Raw genomic sequence first — 18,224 nt, 5'->3', positions numbered from 1 at the left:
ATTTTCAGGTTAATTCAGTCAGAATTCCACAAGCAGTCAGCTGGAGGGGTGAATGAATCCGGGAACGGCCGGTTTCCCTGCGACTAAATCAAGCCCAATATCATTATGGATTTTTGCATTTCTTTGGCTTTTTTCTCTTTTTTCTTATTTATCATGGTTTGTAATGAATTTTCTGATGTGAGCTTTTGTTTTGAGCCGGCAATATTGAGTTCAGGGCACAAGAGGAATGGTCTTTTTCAATCAGGGCACAGCTGTTGGCTTGCTCCACTTCTGGCTTGCTGTCCTTGTTTTGGGTGCCTCAGCTGACTTTTGGTTTCTTGAGTGGTAGTTTCCTACATGTTTTCTGGGTCTGAGTCAGTTTTGCCTTCTTCCTTCCCAAATTTTGTATTCTGATGCAATACAAGCAAGATTTTGGACAGAGTTAGCTCTGTGTCCATTCTTCTGTCTCTTTACTAGATGAATAAAAAGACAGTGTAAAATGATTTGTAAAGAACTATAAGGGGTCAGCGCTGTGCTGCTGCTGCCAATTGGGGAGTGAACCAGCAGATGGAAAACACCTCTCTCTCTCTCTCTCACTCTCTCTGTGCCTCTCCTTCTCTGTTACTCTGACTTCTAAATAAAAAAATGAATCTTAAAAGAAGTATAAACATCAATAAAACACAAATGAAAATTGTATTCTCAAAACTGGATATTAAACCATGCCTTCTACACCTCTGTTAAAAGTTACATTCTATCATAGTCATTTATGATTTCTAGGGCCAAAGTAGTAAATAAGATTTTTCTGGAAGAGACAGAGGTTATGAGGGAGCCAGGATTTGGGGTCAGTTAGCAAAAGTGAGTGTCACTCTTTCAGATTTGATGCAGGAAAGGAACAGCAACTGATCCCTGAGATTTTGGTGTGGGAAGGAAAGGAAGGAGGGACTTAACAAAAGCAAATGCCCTCTGGTTGTGGGCACCCACCCCTGACTGCAGCTTTTCGGAGGAACAGCTGGTGTCTCTAGGGATGCTGCAGCCTGGACTCCATTTCCCAGAGTTCCCAGTAGCTCCAAGGTATTCTGCTTTCCAAATACCTGTGGGCATGCACCTGCCACTGCCAGTCCCTGGGGCTCAGAGTTGGACCAGGGGAGTTCATTCCTTGATCAGTGTCAACCCTGGGGGCTATGCTGCTCCTTCTCTGGCATTTACTGCAACTCCTGCTCTGCACGTGCGATCCCAGGCAGTTTCCGAGTGCTCACCCTGAGCCTGCCTCCTGCTGCTTCTTCCCTCTTCATCCACCAACTGTGGGTCCCACATGCCAGGGACTCTCTTCTCCACACTCCCAATTTCACTCCCCGTGTATCTGGAAGAAAGGGTACCTGCTCAAGGGACTTTCTGCTGCAGGTTTGGCATGCAGGAAGGGGCGGAGACACATGTGGGAGAAGTGTGCCAGCGATCCTGGCAGCTTCTCCCGAGGTCAGGGCTGGGACCCGGGCTGCTCTGTCTCCCACCTCTATTTCCCAGGCTCAAAGTGCCCGGACTCTCTCCTGCAGTACCTCACCTAAACTGTCCCTAATGTGCTTTATTTAGTGGTTACAGGAGAGAGGGGGCAGTGTTCTGGGAACCTGCACTCACAGGGAAGGAAGGCAGAAAGACTCCTGATCTCCACAGTTAAATAAGCCGGGTTCCCACTGTGGGTGGTCTCAGAATGCAGTCTGGCCTGGTCTCTTGATGTTTCCTGGGCTGGTTCCTGCAGGGTGGGGCTGGATGGCCCTCAGGAGGGAGCCTGGGGCAGCAGAGGGGTGGGCAGGAGGATCTGTCTAGGATCTGCCCCACTGCTCTCATCCTGCACCTCATCTTCCTGGTGGGGAGCAGTGTGAAGCGTGAATAGCTGCTTTGTGTGTTGATCCCTCTCAAGTATTAATTATCAAATTTTTCCAATGTGGAATTTGAAGCTGTTCCAGAAACATGGGGTGGGAAATCTCCCTTCTTTCAAACAGGCACAGAGACAGTGGAGGATCCAAGGAGTTTCTATTAATGGCCCTAGGCACAGCTGGAATGATTTCCTGAGAATTGAGCATCAAATTCAAGTTTCTTAGCTGTTACAGCATTGGTGGGTTTAAATGGCAGCCTACATGATTAGAACCACATTTCCAATGGTCAGTGGGTCCAGTATGTTTGTAAAAGAGATGCCAGGGACAGATTTATTAGGACAGATTTATGACTGGAGTTTACAAAAGCAGAACTTAGGACATCTTCCCTCCCTAGACAAGATTTCAGTGGGCAGCTGTTTCACTCATTAATTGTGAGCATCCACTTTTAAAGGTTTGTGTTGGATGGGGTCCACTTCTCTTTCTTTGATGATGTATTTGGCTGCTTTTCATTTTCTGTCTTCAGCTATCTCTTCTCCTGTTAGCAAGGCTGTCAACTGTTTTGACCTGCCACTGATCCCTTTGCAAAGTGAGAAGGGAACCAAAATTAATGCAAGTCTACTGTGTTGTCAATAACTGGAGCTACTTTTTTAAAGATTTATTTATTCATTTGAAAGAGTTACACAGAGAGGAGAGAGAGAGAGAGAGAAAGAGAGAGAGGTCTTCCATCCGATGGTTCATTCCCCAATTGGCAGCAATAGCTGGAGGTATGCCAATTTGGAGCCAGTAGCCAGGAGCTCCTTCTGAGATGAAGCTGTTTTTTTAAATAATTATTTATTTATTTGAAAGGCAGAACTTTGTCCAGGTCTCATAGGTGGGTGCAGGAGATGAGGGGTTTGGGCCAACTTCTACTGTTTTCCCAGTCCACAGCAGAGAGCTGGATGGGAAGTGCAGCAGCCAGGATCCCAACCGGCACCCATATAGGATGCTGACAAGGCAGCAGTAGCTTTACCCACTATGCAACAGTGCTGCCCACTAACGGGAGCTCTTTTAATCTGAGTTTGCATAAAGAGGAGAATTACAGCATCATAAATACAGATAAGTAACAGTTTTTCTCTGCCCAGCACTTTATATTACCCAGTGCTCCACTGAGAATCTTACATTCCACACTGTGTAATTAAGAAGGCCAGTTACTTATCTTATTTTGGGTTCTGTGTTTAAACCCATGACACTTTTGACATGGGAGGATATTAGTTCTACAATTTCATAGAGACTGGTCTTTGGAAGCATCGATAGAAGTTATAACTGTGAGAGTGCTAAGAAAGAAGAGGGGAAGAAATAAGTGCCCCTTACCTCCCTCAGAGATGTCCACAAGTGCAGTAGACGATATGCCCTTATGGTTGACTTTCTGGGACAAACTGTGTTTGAGTGCTTCACATGTTCTGATAGAAAGGTGTTGCCACCAGGTTTTTAGTATATTTTGTTAGTTTTTAAAGATTTATTTATTTATTTGAAAATCAGAGTTACACAGATAGAGAAGGAGAGGCAGAGAGAGAGAGAGAGAGAGAGAGAGGTCTTCCATCAGGTTCATTTCCCCAATGGCTTCATCATTGTGAACTTTGCTCAGTTCCTGACCTATACCTTTCCTTTAACCTAGTACTTTGCCATGTAGTAGCCCATGAAAACTGCAGACTGCATAAATTAATGAATACTTGGAGGGTTGTGATTTCTTAGAGGAACATCATGAGATAGGAGGAATAAAACAAAACAAAAGTATCCTCCGTATATAGAAGGTACACTGTTTTTGCAAGCCACAGCGAAGAGGAAGAAGCAGGAAAGTAGTGAGACTGGAAAGTTTGCGGCAAAGGTAATAGGCACTGGTCAAGAATTTAACAAGCCCATTAGGAAAACATTAAGGTTTCCTTACTTCCATGTAGACTCTGCCCTCTTATGGTGAACAGGGTCCTCTAAACCCACTTGTTGCACAAATGAAAACCCAAGCATTGTCTTCTCCCACAGATGGAGTCTGCTATTGGTTTTGATTTACATTTCCCTAATGGCTAGTGATAGTGGGCATGTTCATCTATGTCTTGACCATTGAGATTTCTTCTTCTGAGAAACATCTGTTTTGATCCTTGCCCATTTCTTAGCTGTACATTTTGCTTCTTATTTGGAGATTTTCCCAGTTCTATATATGTATGTTCTGGCTATCAATCTTTTGTCATAATCAGAGTTTTCAATGTTTCCTGCCATTCTGTCCATTGTATGTTCACTCTGTTGATTACTTTGTTGTGAAGATGTATCTTAATATGATATGCTCAAATTTCTATATTTTATTTTTGTTACTTGTGCTTTTGGAATCTTACCCAAAACTGTTATCTATGCTTATGTTTTATAGTTTCTCATATGTTTACTTAGTTTCTGGTTTTATATTTAGACTTTTAATTCACCTTGAGTTGCTTTTACATAGTGTATGAGGTTTTGGGTATATTTTCAGGCTTCTACATATGGATAATCACTTTCCTTTAAACCATATGCTAAAGGGGTTCTTCTTTCTCCTGTTTGTTTTCTTTCCTTTGTTAAATAGGAGTTGCCTGTAGAAAAGTCGGTTTATTTCAGCTGCCTATACTTTTACACTGAACTATGAGTCTGTTTTCCAACAGTGCTAACACTGTTTCTATATTTTTAAGATTTATTTATTTATTGGAAAGGCCAGATGCTTCTTCCAAGTCTCTCATGTGGGTGCCAGCACCGTAGAACACGGTCCATCTTCCACCAATTTCCCAGGTGCATTAGTAGGGAGCTGGATTGGAAGTGGAGCACCTGGTCTCCTAGCAGCAACATATGGGATGCATGCACAGCAGTTCAAGGCTTTAACCCAGTACACCACAGCACCAAACCCTTCCTTATTTACTTCTGCTGTGATCTTTCATTATTCACTTTTTTCTACTGCCCTGCAACTTGACTCCTTCCTGTTTTTTTTCTGGGTCCTGGACGATGGTAGTAGGTGGCTTCTGGGATCTTTTTGTGTTAGTAGATACTTGGTAATCTAAAATCACAGTTTTTAGTTTCTATATTTCTCTGCTAATCACTAGGACCTTCTGGATGACAATAGAAAATGCTGGCAGAAATGAGGATATATTAATTTGCTAAGAAAATACCACAGAGAATATGATTTAAATCATGGAATTTTACTTCTCAGAGTTGTAGAGCTTGAAAATATCAGATCAAGGTGCTTAAATAGGCTCGATTTTTCCAGAAGCCTTTCTCCGATGTGACAGACACATCTACCATTTGATCTGCTTAAAAGCACTTTCTTCAGGTAGAGTCATGTTGCTGGTTAGCACTTCCGTGTTAGAGTTTTAGGGAGGCACATTTCAGTCCATAACAGCAAAAGGGGCCCTGTGGTCTACTTCAATGACAGCCATCTCTGCGGAGGACAGAAAGTTTGGAATCAGCGTTAGGATTTCTCACAGTATTACTGTCAGTGCTATCTCCATCAAATGTGCATTCATGTACACACAAATCTACCTGTACTCATAAACACATTCAACAGTGGAAATGCCTGATGGTTGTGTATGGGTAACATCAATATAATAATCCATAAGATGGCCTATTAGCACACATTAAAAAGAGAATTAGAAAGAATGACAACAAAATCTTCAGTTACCTATATTTATGTCTATATGTATGATATTCAGTATTTATAGTTGCTAAAAGATGAATACTGATGTGTGGGAATAAAAGCTAAACCTTACCTTGCAATATTGCAGCCTAGTCTACATGAAAGATGTCTTCCTAAAACCATTCACTGGGCCCACTCTGTGGCATAGTAGATTAAGCATCCACCTGCAGCACCAGCATCCCACATGGGCACCAGTTTGAGTCCCTGCTCCTGCACTTCCAATCCAGCTCTTTACTAATGGCCTAGGAAAGCTCTGGAATATGCCCTGAGTTCTTGGGCCCCTGCACCCATGTGAGAGACCTGGAGGAAGCTGCTGACTCCTGGCTTCTGGCACCTGGCTTCAGATCGGCCCAGATCTCCTCCCTTCAGAGAAAGGTACCTCCTTCTTTGATGACCTGTTCTGTCCACTGGGATCTCACTCGCAGAGATCTTTTGCCAGAGTGTCTTGGCTTTCCATGCCTGAAATACTCTCATGAGCTTTTCAGCCAGCTCCGAATGCCTTTAGGGCTGATTCTGAGGCCAGAGTGCTATTTAGGACATCTGCCATTCTATGAGTCTGCTGAGTATCTCACTTCCCATGTTGGATCACTCTCCCCTTTATTTACTCCATCGGTTAGCGTTAGCAGGTACTAGACTTGTCTATGTGCTCCCTTTGACTCCCAGTCCCTCCACCATGACCAACTGTGAACTGAAACTGATCACCTGGAACAGTGAGATGGCATTGGTACATGCCACCTCGATGGGATTGAATTGGAATCCCCTGGTATGCTTCCAACTCCACCACTTGGGGCAAGTCAGCCTGAGCATGTCCCAAATTATACATCTCTTCCCTCTCCCATTCCCACCACCATGTTCAACAGGGATCACATTTCAGTTAATTTTCAACACTTAAGAATAACTGTGCATCAATTACAGATCTAAACCAGTCATATTAAGTAGAACAGATAAAAAAAAACTACTAAGAGGGATAATGTATTAAGTTGTTCATTAACAGTCAGGGCTATGCTGATCAAGCCACCGTTTCCCATAGTGTCCACCTCACTCCAACAGGTTTCCCTCTTGGTGTTCAGTCAGTTGTCACTGATCAGGGAGAACATATGGTATTTGTCCCTTTGGGACTGGCTTATTTCACTCAGCATGATGTGTTCCAGATTCCTCCATTTTGTTGCAAATGACTGGATTTCGTTGTTTCTTACTGCGGTATAGTATTCTAAAGAGTACATATCCCATAATTTCTTTATCCAGTCTATCGTTGATGGGCATTTAGGTTGGTTCCAGGTCTTAGCTATTGTGAATTGTGCTGCAATAAACATTAGGGTGCAGACCTCTTTTTTGTTTGCCAATTTAAATTCCTTTGGGTAAATTCCAAGGAGTGGGATGGCTGGGTCGAACCGTAGGTTATCTACAACCTTGTCTAAACAAGATAAGAGTCGGAGAACTCAGAGGGCTTCCATAGCCTTGGAAACTCATGACTGGAGCATAGGGAGATTACTGATGCCATAGACAGGAGTGTCAATTGGTAAAGTCAACAACAGGAGTCACTGTGCACTTACTCCTCATGTAGGATCTCTATCCTTAATGTGCTGTACATTGAGATTTAATGCTATAACGAGTACTCAAACAATATATTTCACTTTGTGTTTCTATGGGGGTGCAAACTGTTGAAATCCTTACTGAATGCATACTAAACTGATCCTCTGTTAAAAAAAAAAGAAATTATCAATTCCCAACTTGACTCTCACTGGGATTAAACATGACAATAGGTCTGCTCTGATTTCATCATCATTTAAAAAAAAATCATCTATTATTTTTCACTTTATGTTTCTGTGTGGGAGCAAACTGTTGAAATCCATACTTGATGTATACTAAGCTGATCTTCTGTATATTAAGATAATCAAAAATGAATCTTGATGTGAATGGAAGGGGAGAGGGAGTGGGAAAGGGGAGGGTTGTGGGTGGGAGGGACGGTATGGGGGGGAAGCCATTGTAATCCATAAGTCGTACTTTGGAAATTTATATGCATTAAATAAAAATTAAAAAAATAGTTATTAATCATAACTCTCAGTTTAAGCTTTTCTTACCAAATTTTCATGTTTGCTGATGTTTATATCTATGGGAAAATTGGGTCTCTGGATTGCAACCAATGAAAGCATCCAGACTAACAGTAATAAGGTCAACAGTCAGCAGAATGATGTCCAGCTGAACTGAAATAGCTTTTCTTATTTGGTAGAGGGGTTACCTCCTACATTATGCTGACATACTGACATAGACAGTAGATATTGGAGCCTGTCCCTTCTGCCAAATGGAGAATACCATATTTTGGTCCATCATATATATATTTATATATTATAATATATATTATATATTATACTATATATTTCTATACATAATATAGAATTGCATATAATTATTATAAATATATAATTGTATATAATTATTATTTATGAATTTGTTATTTATATATAAATAATTATTTCTGATCCAGCTCCTTACCAATGGATTGAAAAAGCAGTGAAAGATGCTCCAAGTACCTGGGTTCCTGGGACACACATCAGAGGAAAAGCTCCTGGTTTCAACCTGGCCACACTCTGGCTATTGAAGTCATCTCAATAATATATATATATATATAAAATACATATAGTAAATTATATAATATTATCTGTTTATAATTATATATTATATAATATATTGTATGATAAATTATAATATATTTTATATATGAATATATTTATATACATAAATATATAAATAAATGTAAATATATATATAAGGAATTTATTTATGTAGTTGACAGGTTTACTTACAGAGAGTGAGAAGAAGAGACACAGAAAGGTCTTCCATATGCTCATTTACTCCCCTAATGACTGCAATGTCTGCAGCTGGGCCAATCTGAGCTAGGAGCTTCCAGGTCTCCCATATTTTGGCAGGGACCAAAGCACTTGGAACAGCTTCTACTGCTTTCCCAGGCTATTGCAGAGAGCTGGATGGGAAAAGGAGAAATGGGGACTAGAACTGGTGCTCATATGGGGTGCCAGCATTGCAGGTAAAGGATTACACCACTGCACCACAGTGCTGGCCCCAGTCTATCCTTTATTAAGGAGATCTCAGTAATCATGTTCAGGTATTGCTGTCCTATATTCATGGCCAAAGTCCTAGCAGGCAACATGGTTTGGAGAATCATAAGCACAAGGTGTGTAGGAGACTTCATTTCTCATACAGCACAGTTAATAACAAGGTTCCAAGAGGGGAAATTACTTGCATCATAGTCTTTGAGAACTAATGGACATCACAGGTGATCTAAAGAATTTAGAAGGTTTGTGAGCCCCTAGAGTGAAAAAGTCACTGGGAGCACAAGGACAGTGCCTAGAGTTTATTTTGATGGATTTTAGCCCCTTTCATTGGAGGGAGGCCCGAAGAAGCTGGACTGATTAGTAAACCTCAGAAGTGTCTTTTCAAGGTGAAGGCAAACTGAGACTGAGGGGTTTTTGGAAAAACGTTGAACAAAAGACATTTCCCACACGTGGTTAAGACACATCATTTATCTACTGATTTTCATCAGATCTGTTAACATTAGGTATAAGGTACAGTGGACATGGTGGATGGCATATAGCAATATGATTTTAGTAATATATCATGAGGTGCTTTTTTTAAATGGATTTAGCAGGTAAAATTGGGCTACCTAATGGGATGTAGCTGGAATAATCACCTTTTTGTTAAATAAATCTGAGGTAATAAATGTTAGTGTATGAAGACATTGAGTTTTCTTTTATTGGGCCTTCTTGGTTATTTTAATCTGGGATCTGCGAATTCTCATTTTCTTTATTTTATTCCTCATCATGTCGGACCAACTCTGCTGCTTTGGGGATTTTTTTAGTACATCTGACATTTGGAAATTTAGACAATAGTATAGTTAAAATGAGATGTACCAAGTAAAGTATTTATTTTTATTCTGATACATATTTTGGAATTCTTCTAAAATTCCTATTGAGTATCCTTGTTAAATTTAGTTGCATCCCAGGTTAAGACTTATTGGAGGCAGGCTCCATGGCTCAATAAGCTAATCCTCCACCTGCGGTGCAGGCACACCAAGTTCTAGTCCTGCTGGGAGAGCCAGATTCTGTCCCAGTTGCTCCACTTCCAGTCCAGCTCTCTGCTATGGCCCAGGAGTGCAATGGAGGATGGCCAAAGTGCTTGGGCCCCGTACCTGCATGGGAGACCAGGAGGAAGCACTTGGCTCCTGGCTTTGGATCAGCGCCATGTGCCAGCCGCAGCACACTGGCGGCAGCGGTCACTAGGGGGTAAACCAACAGAAAAAGGAAGACCTTTCTCTCTGTCTCTCTCACTGTCCACTCTGCCTGTCAAAATAAAAAATAATTTTTATAAAAAGACTTATTGGAGCCACTTTAGTGATTATACCCATGAAACTTTGTTAATAAATGCAAATAGAACCTGGGAAAATTGATGTATATCTTATGCTGTAGAGACTTAAGATTGAACATCTTTTTTTAATCTTTTTTAATTATATAATTTAAAAACAAATTTTAGATTTTTTTTTTTTACTTTACTAAGTCACAGCTCTGGCCCCATTAATATGACTTAACAATGTTTTTTCCTCTCAGAATTATCTCTATTGTTTCAGTTAACTGCATGCCTTTTCTTTACATTCAGATTCCCTCAGCTGTCAAAGCTTATTCATCTTAATTCTGTTGTTCCTATTTCCCTCCCTTTTATTCTGTCCCTAGGCTAATTGAGATCATGATTCTCCATTCCTTCTGTGTGGTGTCACAGTAGGCTTGAAGTGTTCTTTTTCTCTTCTGATTTCTAAAGAAAGAAATTATGTATTCCCCCAGTTTAGATATTTTAATAATGCACTCTAAAACAAAGGTTAAATGTTCTTAATTTGACAAGAATTTTCGGGGCCAGTGGTGTGGCATAGTGGGTAGAGCCACCACTTGCAGTGCTGGCAGCTCATATGGATCCAGATCTCTGCTATAGCCTGGGAAAGCAGTAGAAGATGGCCCAAGTCCTGGGCCCCTGCACCCATGTGGGAGACCTGGAAGAAGCTCCTTGCTCCTGGCTTTGGATTGGCACAACTCTGGCCATTGCAGCCAACTGGGGAGAGAACCAGTGGATGGAAGACCCCTCTCTCTTCTCTGCCTCTCTCTGTGCAACTCTGACTTTCAAATAAATAAATAAATCTTTAAAAAAAGATTTTTTTCTAATTTTAGATTTGTTCTACTTCATTGCCACTTCAGGGTGTGTGTAAGGAGTGCATATCCAGTTTTTCTATTTTGGAATTTGGGGATTTTGTATTAGCTCTGCTGTGTATTCATTTTTCTTGAGCATTGGTGATATCTTCTCCTTAGTTGTATTAAGAGAGAGAGCAATAGCCCTCATGTCTTTTTAGGTAAGTAAGACATATTAAAAACAGAGCATTCAGTATACATTCATAGTATTTTGACTTGTTCAATTGATTTTCCTGACCTCCCTTGGATATTCTTGGTCTTTGCTGTACAACTTTCTATACTCATTAATTCTTTGATATTCCCAAATCCAGAAAATGAATGACTCAACAGCTGTGTTCCTGTATTTGCTGGGACTCAGGGTAAGAAGCAAAGTGGAGGTGTTCAGGAATCTAAAGTTACATGCTACATAGCAAAGCACATCATTTCCTATACAAAGTGACTGGGAAATCCAGAATCTTTTGCACACATATTGGATCCTGAACTATTACTGGACTATTCAGTAAGATTTTAATGTATTTATTTTCTGTGTGTGTGTTTGTATTTCTAAATAAACTCTGCTGGGCTACTTAACATTAACATGTATTGCAGAATTCTTTCATCAGTTTTTACTTTTAAAAAGTTTCTCTTTCAGTTTTATGGGAGAGGGTAGAAGTTTCCTGCTATGTAACTGAAAGTTCATTCATTCATTAAAGTTAAAAATATTTGTTGCAAATTGGTAGAATACTATTAATTCTCATGTGATTTACATGAAACTAAATACATTCTCTATTTTGTTTTGCTTAAAATTTCTGCATGTGTGGACTTCTTTTTTCCTTCTTGCCCCAAATCCCTTTGTGTATTGGGATGGCAAATGGGTTTTACACTGGAGAAAACATGTTATTTTGGCAAAGAAGTACTTAGCCTTCCTGCTTCAAGTATTCAAATATTGCATTGGAAATCAGTATATTTGTTTACTGTACAAATGTCCTTCATACAATTTTGTAATCTTCTGGGATGGGAGAGGAAGCAGGAAATAGGAGGATTATGGGTGGGAGGGATGTTTTGGGGGAGGGGAAGCCACTGTAATCCAAAAGCTGTACTTTGGAAATTTATATTTATTAAAAAAATTAAACAATTTTGTAATCTTCATCTTCCTTTTTATTTCATCCTTTTTTTAAAAAAAATCATTTATTTTACTTGAAAATCAGAGTTACACAGAGAAGGAGAGAGAGAGAGAGAGAGCAGTCTTCCAACCGCTGGTTCACTCCCCATTTGGCCACAATGGCTGGAGCTCTGCCAATCCAAAGCCAGGAGCCAGCAGCTTCTTTTGGGTCTCCTATGCAGGTGCAGGAGCCCAAGGGCCTGGGCCATCCTCTACTGCTGGATAGTAAGTCTTACTTGCCTAAAAAGATGGATAGTAATTTGAGTAGCCAGGACTTGAACTGGCACCCAATTGGAATGTCAGCACTGCAAGCCACAGCTCTACTTGCTACTCCACAGCATCGGCCCCCTAAATTCTTATGAGTATTGCTACACGATTGGAATTTATAATTGATAATGCTGAACAATTGAAACTGTCTTATTTACAATTGTAGGACTGGATATGGCAGTTCTACTTGAAGTAAAGTATGTAGCCTGCTTATTGTATGATTTTTGGAAAAGCATGTATTTATATATAACAGCAGATCTGTTAATCATTTAAAAGTGAATTGTCATGATTACCCAGATGTAAAGAATGCAATATGTGCTAATGAGTTAGCAGTCACAGACATTTAGAATTAGAGGGATTTTAGAACTTTTTCAATACTGCAGTTTTTATGAAAAACTAATAATTTTTTTTATTTGACAGGTAGAGTTATATACAGTGAGAAATCAGAAAGGTCTTCCTTCCATTGGTTCAGTCCCCAGATGGCTGCCACAGTTGGAGCTGTGCCCATCCAAAGCCAGGAGTCAGGTGCTTTCTCCTGGTCTCCCATCCGGGTGCAGGGCCCAAGCACTTGGGCCATCCTCTACTGCCTTCCCGGGCCATAGCAGAAAGCTGGACTGAAAGAGGAGCAACCAGGACTAGAACACTTTGCCCATAAGGGATACCAGCACCACAGGTGGAGAATTAACCAAGTGAGCCACGGCGCTGGCCCCCGATAAATTTACTCTTAACAAAATATCAAAATATCTTATTTAGTATAAAGTTAGTCGTGAAAAGAGACTACCTTGTTGAACACAGAAATTTGAGATTATATTTCTTGGTATTAATTTGCATCTTAAGGCTTATTGCCTAGTTTATTTCAATATTTCAATCTAATATTCCTAATAATATCTTGTACTTAGTGGTTCACTGTGTGCCAGACAATATTCTTTTGATTTTTAAAAAGATTTATTTATTTATTTATTTGGAAGTCAGAGTTACACAGATAGTGAACAAGAGGAAGAGAGAGAGAGAGAGAGGTCCTCCATCTGCTGGTTCACTCCCCAGATGGCCTAAAAGGTCAGAGATATGCCAATCTGAAACCAGGAGCCAGGACCTCTTCAGGGTCTCCCATGCAGATTCAGGGGCCCAAGGACTTGGGCCAACTTCCTACTGCTCTCCCAGGCTATAGCAGACAGCTGAATGGAAAGTGGAGCAGCCTGGACTTGAACCGGCCTCCATATGGGATGCCCCCACTGCATGCAGTGGCTTTACTAGCTACACCACAGCACTGGCCTCAAGACAATGCTCTAAAATGATGCATTAATTATTCCCAAATATTGAAAAGTGGCATGGTACACATTTGAATGTGTTGTTTTGTACTAGTTGTAGAAACAGTTTAAAATATATTTATATTTAAAAATGTAAGCTTTGATCTAAAGGTTTACTTTCCCTTAAGGTGCCTGTTTGGAAACTGAGAGATCATTGAAGTCTCAAGACAGAGTACAACTGATCTTATCCAAGCCTCCTTTATCACATGAGGATGCTAAATGCCAAGCCCAGAGAAGTAAAGTGAATTGTTCAAGGTCACATAGGTAAGTTGTGGCAGGGATAATTCTGTATTAGCATTAGGTATCCTGATACATAGGCCACTGTTCTGTCAATTTTGTACTCCTTCTGGAGTTAAAGATTCTAAGTTGTGGAAAATTGAATTTGGAAATTTAGTGGTTGCTATGTTGTTATGGTGAGAAATTTCTGTGTATAGCTATGAGTTGCTTAAATTTTATTCAATATATTTTTCTAGTATGTTTGCTATTTATTTGAAATGTATAACAAGTAGCTTCATCTATTTGCCAAAAGAATTTTTAAAGATTTATTTATATTATTTGAAAGTCAGAATTACACAGAGAGAGAAGGACAGGCAGAGAGAGTGGTCTTCCATTCACTGGTTCACTCCACAGTTGGCCTCCATGGCTGGAGCTGTGCTGACTGGAAGGCAGGAGCCAGGAGCCTCTTCCTGGTCTCCTATGCAGGTGCAGGGGCCCAAGGACTTGCACCATTTTATAGTGTTTCCCAGGCCATAGCAGAGAGCTGGATAGGAAGTGGAGCAGCCAGGTCTTGAACTGATGCCCCTATGGAATACCAGCACTGCAGGTGGCAGCCTCACCCACTATGCCACAGTGCCAGCCCTTGCCAAAAGAATTTATAGAAGCTATTCCATATATACACTTCACAATTATTTAGTTACTTGACATGAACTATCCCTGCATATTTGAAAATTTTGAATGGTATCACTTGGGTTTTAAGAATGTTATATTTTAGGTCTCTTAATATTTTTAGTGATGATGTTTTAAAGGCCCTTTCTGTTTTATGAAAAATGATAAGGATTTTGTTTTACAATGGCCATAGTATTACTACTTAAAGCAATAGATTAAATAAAACTTTTAAACAAAGTCATTTAATACTGAATTCTAACACACTGGTATATTTTAAAGTGAGAAGCCGGATTTCTTTCAGATATTCTAAAGAAGAATGATAATCAAAATTGAAGACATCTACAGTTTTTAATCACTTGTTTTAAATATTGGTCATAATGGTCCAATTTTGAGTTTAATTTTAATTAGCTTTTAAATGATTCAATATGTTTTATAGAAAAAATTCGGAGAACATAATTATATACTCAACCTCCCTCCCTTCTTTTTCCTTCTTTGTCATTTTTTTTAGCTTATGAAATGACATTTTCAGTTTACATTACATTAAAAAGGGTTCTTGAATCAAGGGACAAGTTTAACAGGCAAAAAGCAAAAAGATCGTAATTTAGAGGGAATATAGACAATGGCTCTAAACAATATTTGAATATCACATCTAAACAATATTTGAATAAATTGATAAATATTTTAATTTCTCCTACTAAAATGCTCAAAGTCTTTAATTATTTATCAAATATTAGTGCAAAATTATGGATTTAAATGATCCCAAAAAGTGATGAATTTTTGTGTAATAAAGTCCAATTTTTGTCAAGGCTTTTTGACAGTCTCACAGAAAACTTATGTTTGTGAATGGGAAGAATAATACCAAAATATCCATACTACCAAAAGCAATTTGCAAATTCAATGTAATCCCAATCAACATACCAACGATGTTCTCAGAGCTAGAAAAAATGATGCTAAAATTCACATAGAAACATGAGAGATGCTTAACATCTAAAGCAATATTATAAAGCAAAAAAAAGCTGGAGACATCACACCATATTTTAAGACATATTACAGGGGTCAGCACTATGACAAAGCAGGTAAAGTCACCGTCTGCAGTGCCGGCATCTCATATGGGTGCCAGTATGTTTCCCAGCTGCTCCACTTCTTATACCCCTCTCTGGTATAGCCTGAGAAAAAAGTAGAAAATGGCCAAAGTCTTTGGGCCCCTGCACCTGCATAGAGACCTGGAAGAAGCTCCTGACACTTGGATTCAGATCAACAGAGCTCCGGCCATTGTGGCCATTTGGGGAGTAAACCAGTGGATGGAAGACCTCTCTCTCTCTCTGCCTCTACCTCTCTGTAACTCTGCCTTTCAAATAAATATACTAAAAAAAAAAAAAAAAAAGAAGAAGTGTTAGCACTGATATAATAACAGACACATAGTTCAATGGAAAAGACTTGGTAGCATAGAAATAAACCCAAATTTCTACCAGCAACTCATATTTAACAAAGGAACTAAAATGAACTGGAGAAAGAAGAATCTCTTTCACAAGTGGTGCAGAGGAACTTGATTATCCATATGTAGAAGCCTGAAAAGAGACTCCAACATCTCTTACACTATGTGAAAGTGAACTCACAGTGAATTAAAATGTAATCATAAGACCCAAACCCAAGTAAACATAGGGAAACTCTAAATATTGTCAACACACAATAGCTTTTGGGTAAGATTCCAATAGCAATAGTCACAAAAATAAAAACAGAGACATTTGAGTATATCCAACTAAGATACTTCTTCACAACAAAGTAAACATCAGAGTGTAGATACAATGAACAGATGGCAGGAAAAATTAAAACTCTGAATGTTTACAGATTTCCAGAACATTTACATGAATTGGAAAAACTCCAAAAAATACAGTGAAGAAACAGGCAAGGATCTGAATAGACATTTCTCAGAAGAAATGTACATGGTCAAAACATGTGAATATGCCCGATGTCACTAGCCATTATGTAAATATAAATCAGAACACCATATCAGTCTCCAACACCTGTGGGAGAATACAACACTCAGGTGTTTGTGTGTGCAGCAAGTGGGTTTAGAGGACCCTGTTCACCTCTGGAGAGCAGAGCCTACAGGGAGGTAAAGAAACCTTACTGCGCAGGGGCATGCTAATCTTCTCTGTATCGTTCCAATTTTAGTATATGTGCTGCCGAAGCGAGCACATGTGCTGCCGAAGCGAGAAAGAGATGAAAAGAATTTATCTCAACTAGCCACTAATATTCAAGAAACAAGGTCTTCAGGAAAGCCAACTCAACTGACATTTTCATGTCATTGTTAAATAAAGGAAAAATTATCTAGGTTCAGCAATACGTAGTTTATAAGAGAAAGACTACAGAGTAATTTCCTTGGCATAGAAATAACTTTGTCTTTTTTTTTTTTTTATCTATGAGGGCTTGCTATCACCACCACACACCCACATCCCATATACAAATGTCTGGCTTGAGTGGTAGCTTCTCTGCTTTGAGGCAAGTTTCTGCTAGTGTGCACCCTGGGAGGAGACGGAGGATGGCAGAAGTGCTTGGGTCCCTGCACCCAAATGGGACATCCAGAATGAATTCCCAGTTCCTGGTTTTGGCTTGGTCAAGCTTTGGCTATTGCAAGTGTCTGGGGAGTGAAGCAGTGGTTCCCTCTTCCTGTCACTCTGCCTTTCAAATCAATAACTGTTGTTGGTAATGACTAATAATGATATTCACTGATTGTCAAATTTTGAATCTATTAATTATAGACAATTTCTCTTTGTATTTTTAAACTTTCATAATGTTCTGTAGCCAATTTCATCACTAGAAATAAAAACTTTTCCTCAAAAAAAAAAAAAAAGAAACCTTACTGCTTTCCTAATGTGCTTATTAAGTTCTTGACCAGCGCCTGTTAGTCTTGCCACAAACTTTCTAGTCTTACTACTTTCCTTCTTCTTCTTCTTCTTCTCTGTGACTTGTAAAATAGTATACATTCTATATACTGTGGATACTTTTGATTTATTTTATTCCTTCGGTCTCCTATGAAGTTCCTCCACAAAAGCACAGCCCTCAAAATATTCATTCATTTATGCAGTCTGCAGATTTCATGAGCTACTAAATTCCAAGTAGTATGTTAAAGGCAAGATCTGGGCCTAAGAGAAAAGTGGTCTAAATTCTGTGCCTAGAAGAGGATTTGGGACATAGTAGAACTTCAGTGAAGTGCTATGTGAATGACATGCACTCATTAAATGAGTAATCTAAAGCATACACTTCATTTAAGCAACACAGCAGCCCTACTCACCTCAGGTAGAGCAATTGAGAGGAATAATGTGAACAAAAATAAGACATCAATAAGTTGAATAATAACAGAGAAAAAACAAAATGAGATAGATGCCAACATTACTGAGCTATTTTTGAGGAATTAAATTGATAGAGGGGCTGGCATTGTGGCCAAGTGGGGAAAGCTGCAATCTGTGAGGCCAGCATAACATCTGAGTTCCACTTTGAGTTTAGGAATCTCCACTTCCAATTTAGCTCACTGCTAAACACCTGGGAAACCAGCAGAAGATGGACGAAGGACTCAGGTCCTTGCCACTCATGTGGGAGACTTGGATGAAGCTCCTGACTCCAGCATGCCCCAGGCTCAACTGTTGAAACTCTCTGGGGTGTGAGCCAGCAGATGAAAGCTATCTATGTCTTTCCCTCTCTCTCTAAATCCACCTTTCAAATAATAAAGATTTAATAAACAAATTAACTGATTTCAAAATACACAAAAACATGAACAATACTATATCATTTTTATGCCAAACTGATAAAAAATAACAAATGCTAGAGAGCACATGGGAAAAGAAA

General features: G+C 39.5%; 1 pseudogene; it reads right to left on the bottom strand.

Moving 5' to 3' along the window:
• Positions 1–16,509: 16,509 nt before the first annotated feature.
• Positions 16,510–16,577, bottom strand: LOC149119968 (U6 spliceosomal RNA; annotated as a pseudogene).
• Between the last annotated feature and the right edge of the window lie 1,647 nt (positions 16,578–18,224).

The sequence above is a fragment of the Oryctolagus cuniculus genome, chromosome 21 (genome assembly GCF_051225735.1).
Source record: "Oryctolagus cuniculus isolate XC-2025 breed Fujian yellow rabbit chromosome 21, ASM5122573v1, whole genome shotgun sequence".
NCBI classification, from domain to species: Eukaryota; Metazoa; Chordata; class Mammalia; order Lagomorpha; family Leporidae; genus Oryctolagus; species Oryctolagus cuniculus.
The sequence above is the reverse complement of the archived record's forward strand: the minus strand, read 5'-3'. Positions and strand labels throughout refer to the sequence as shown.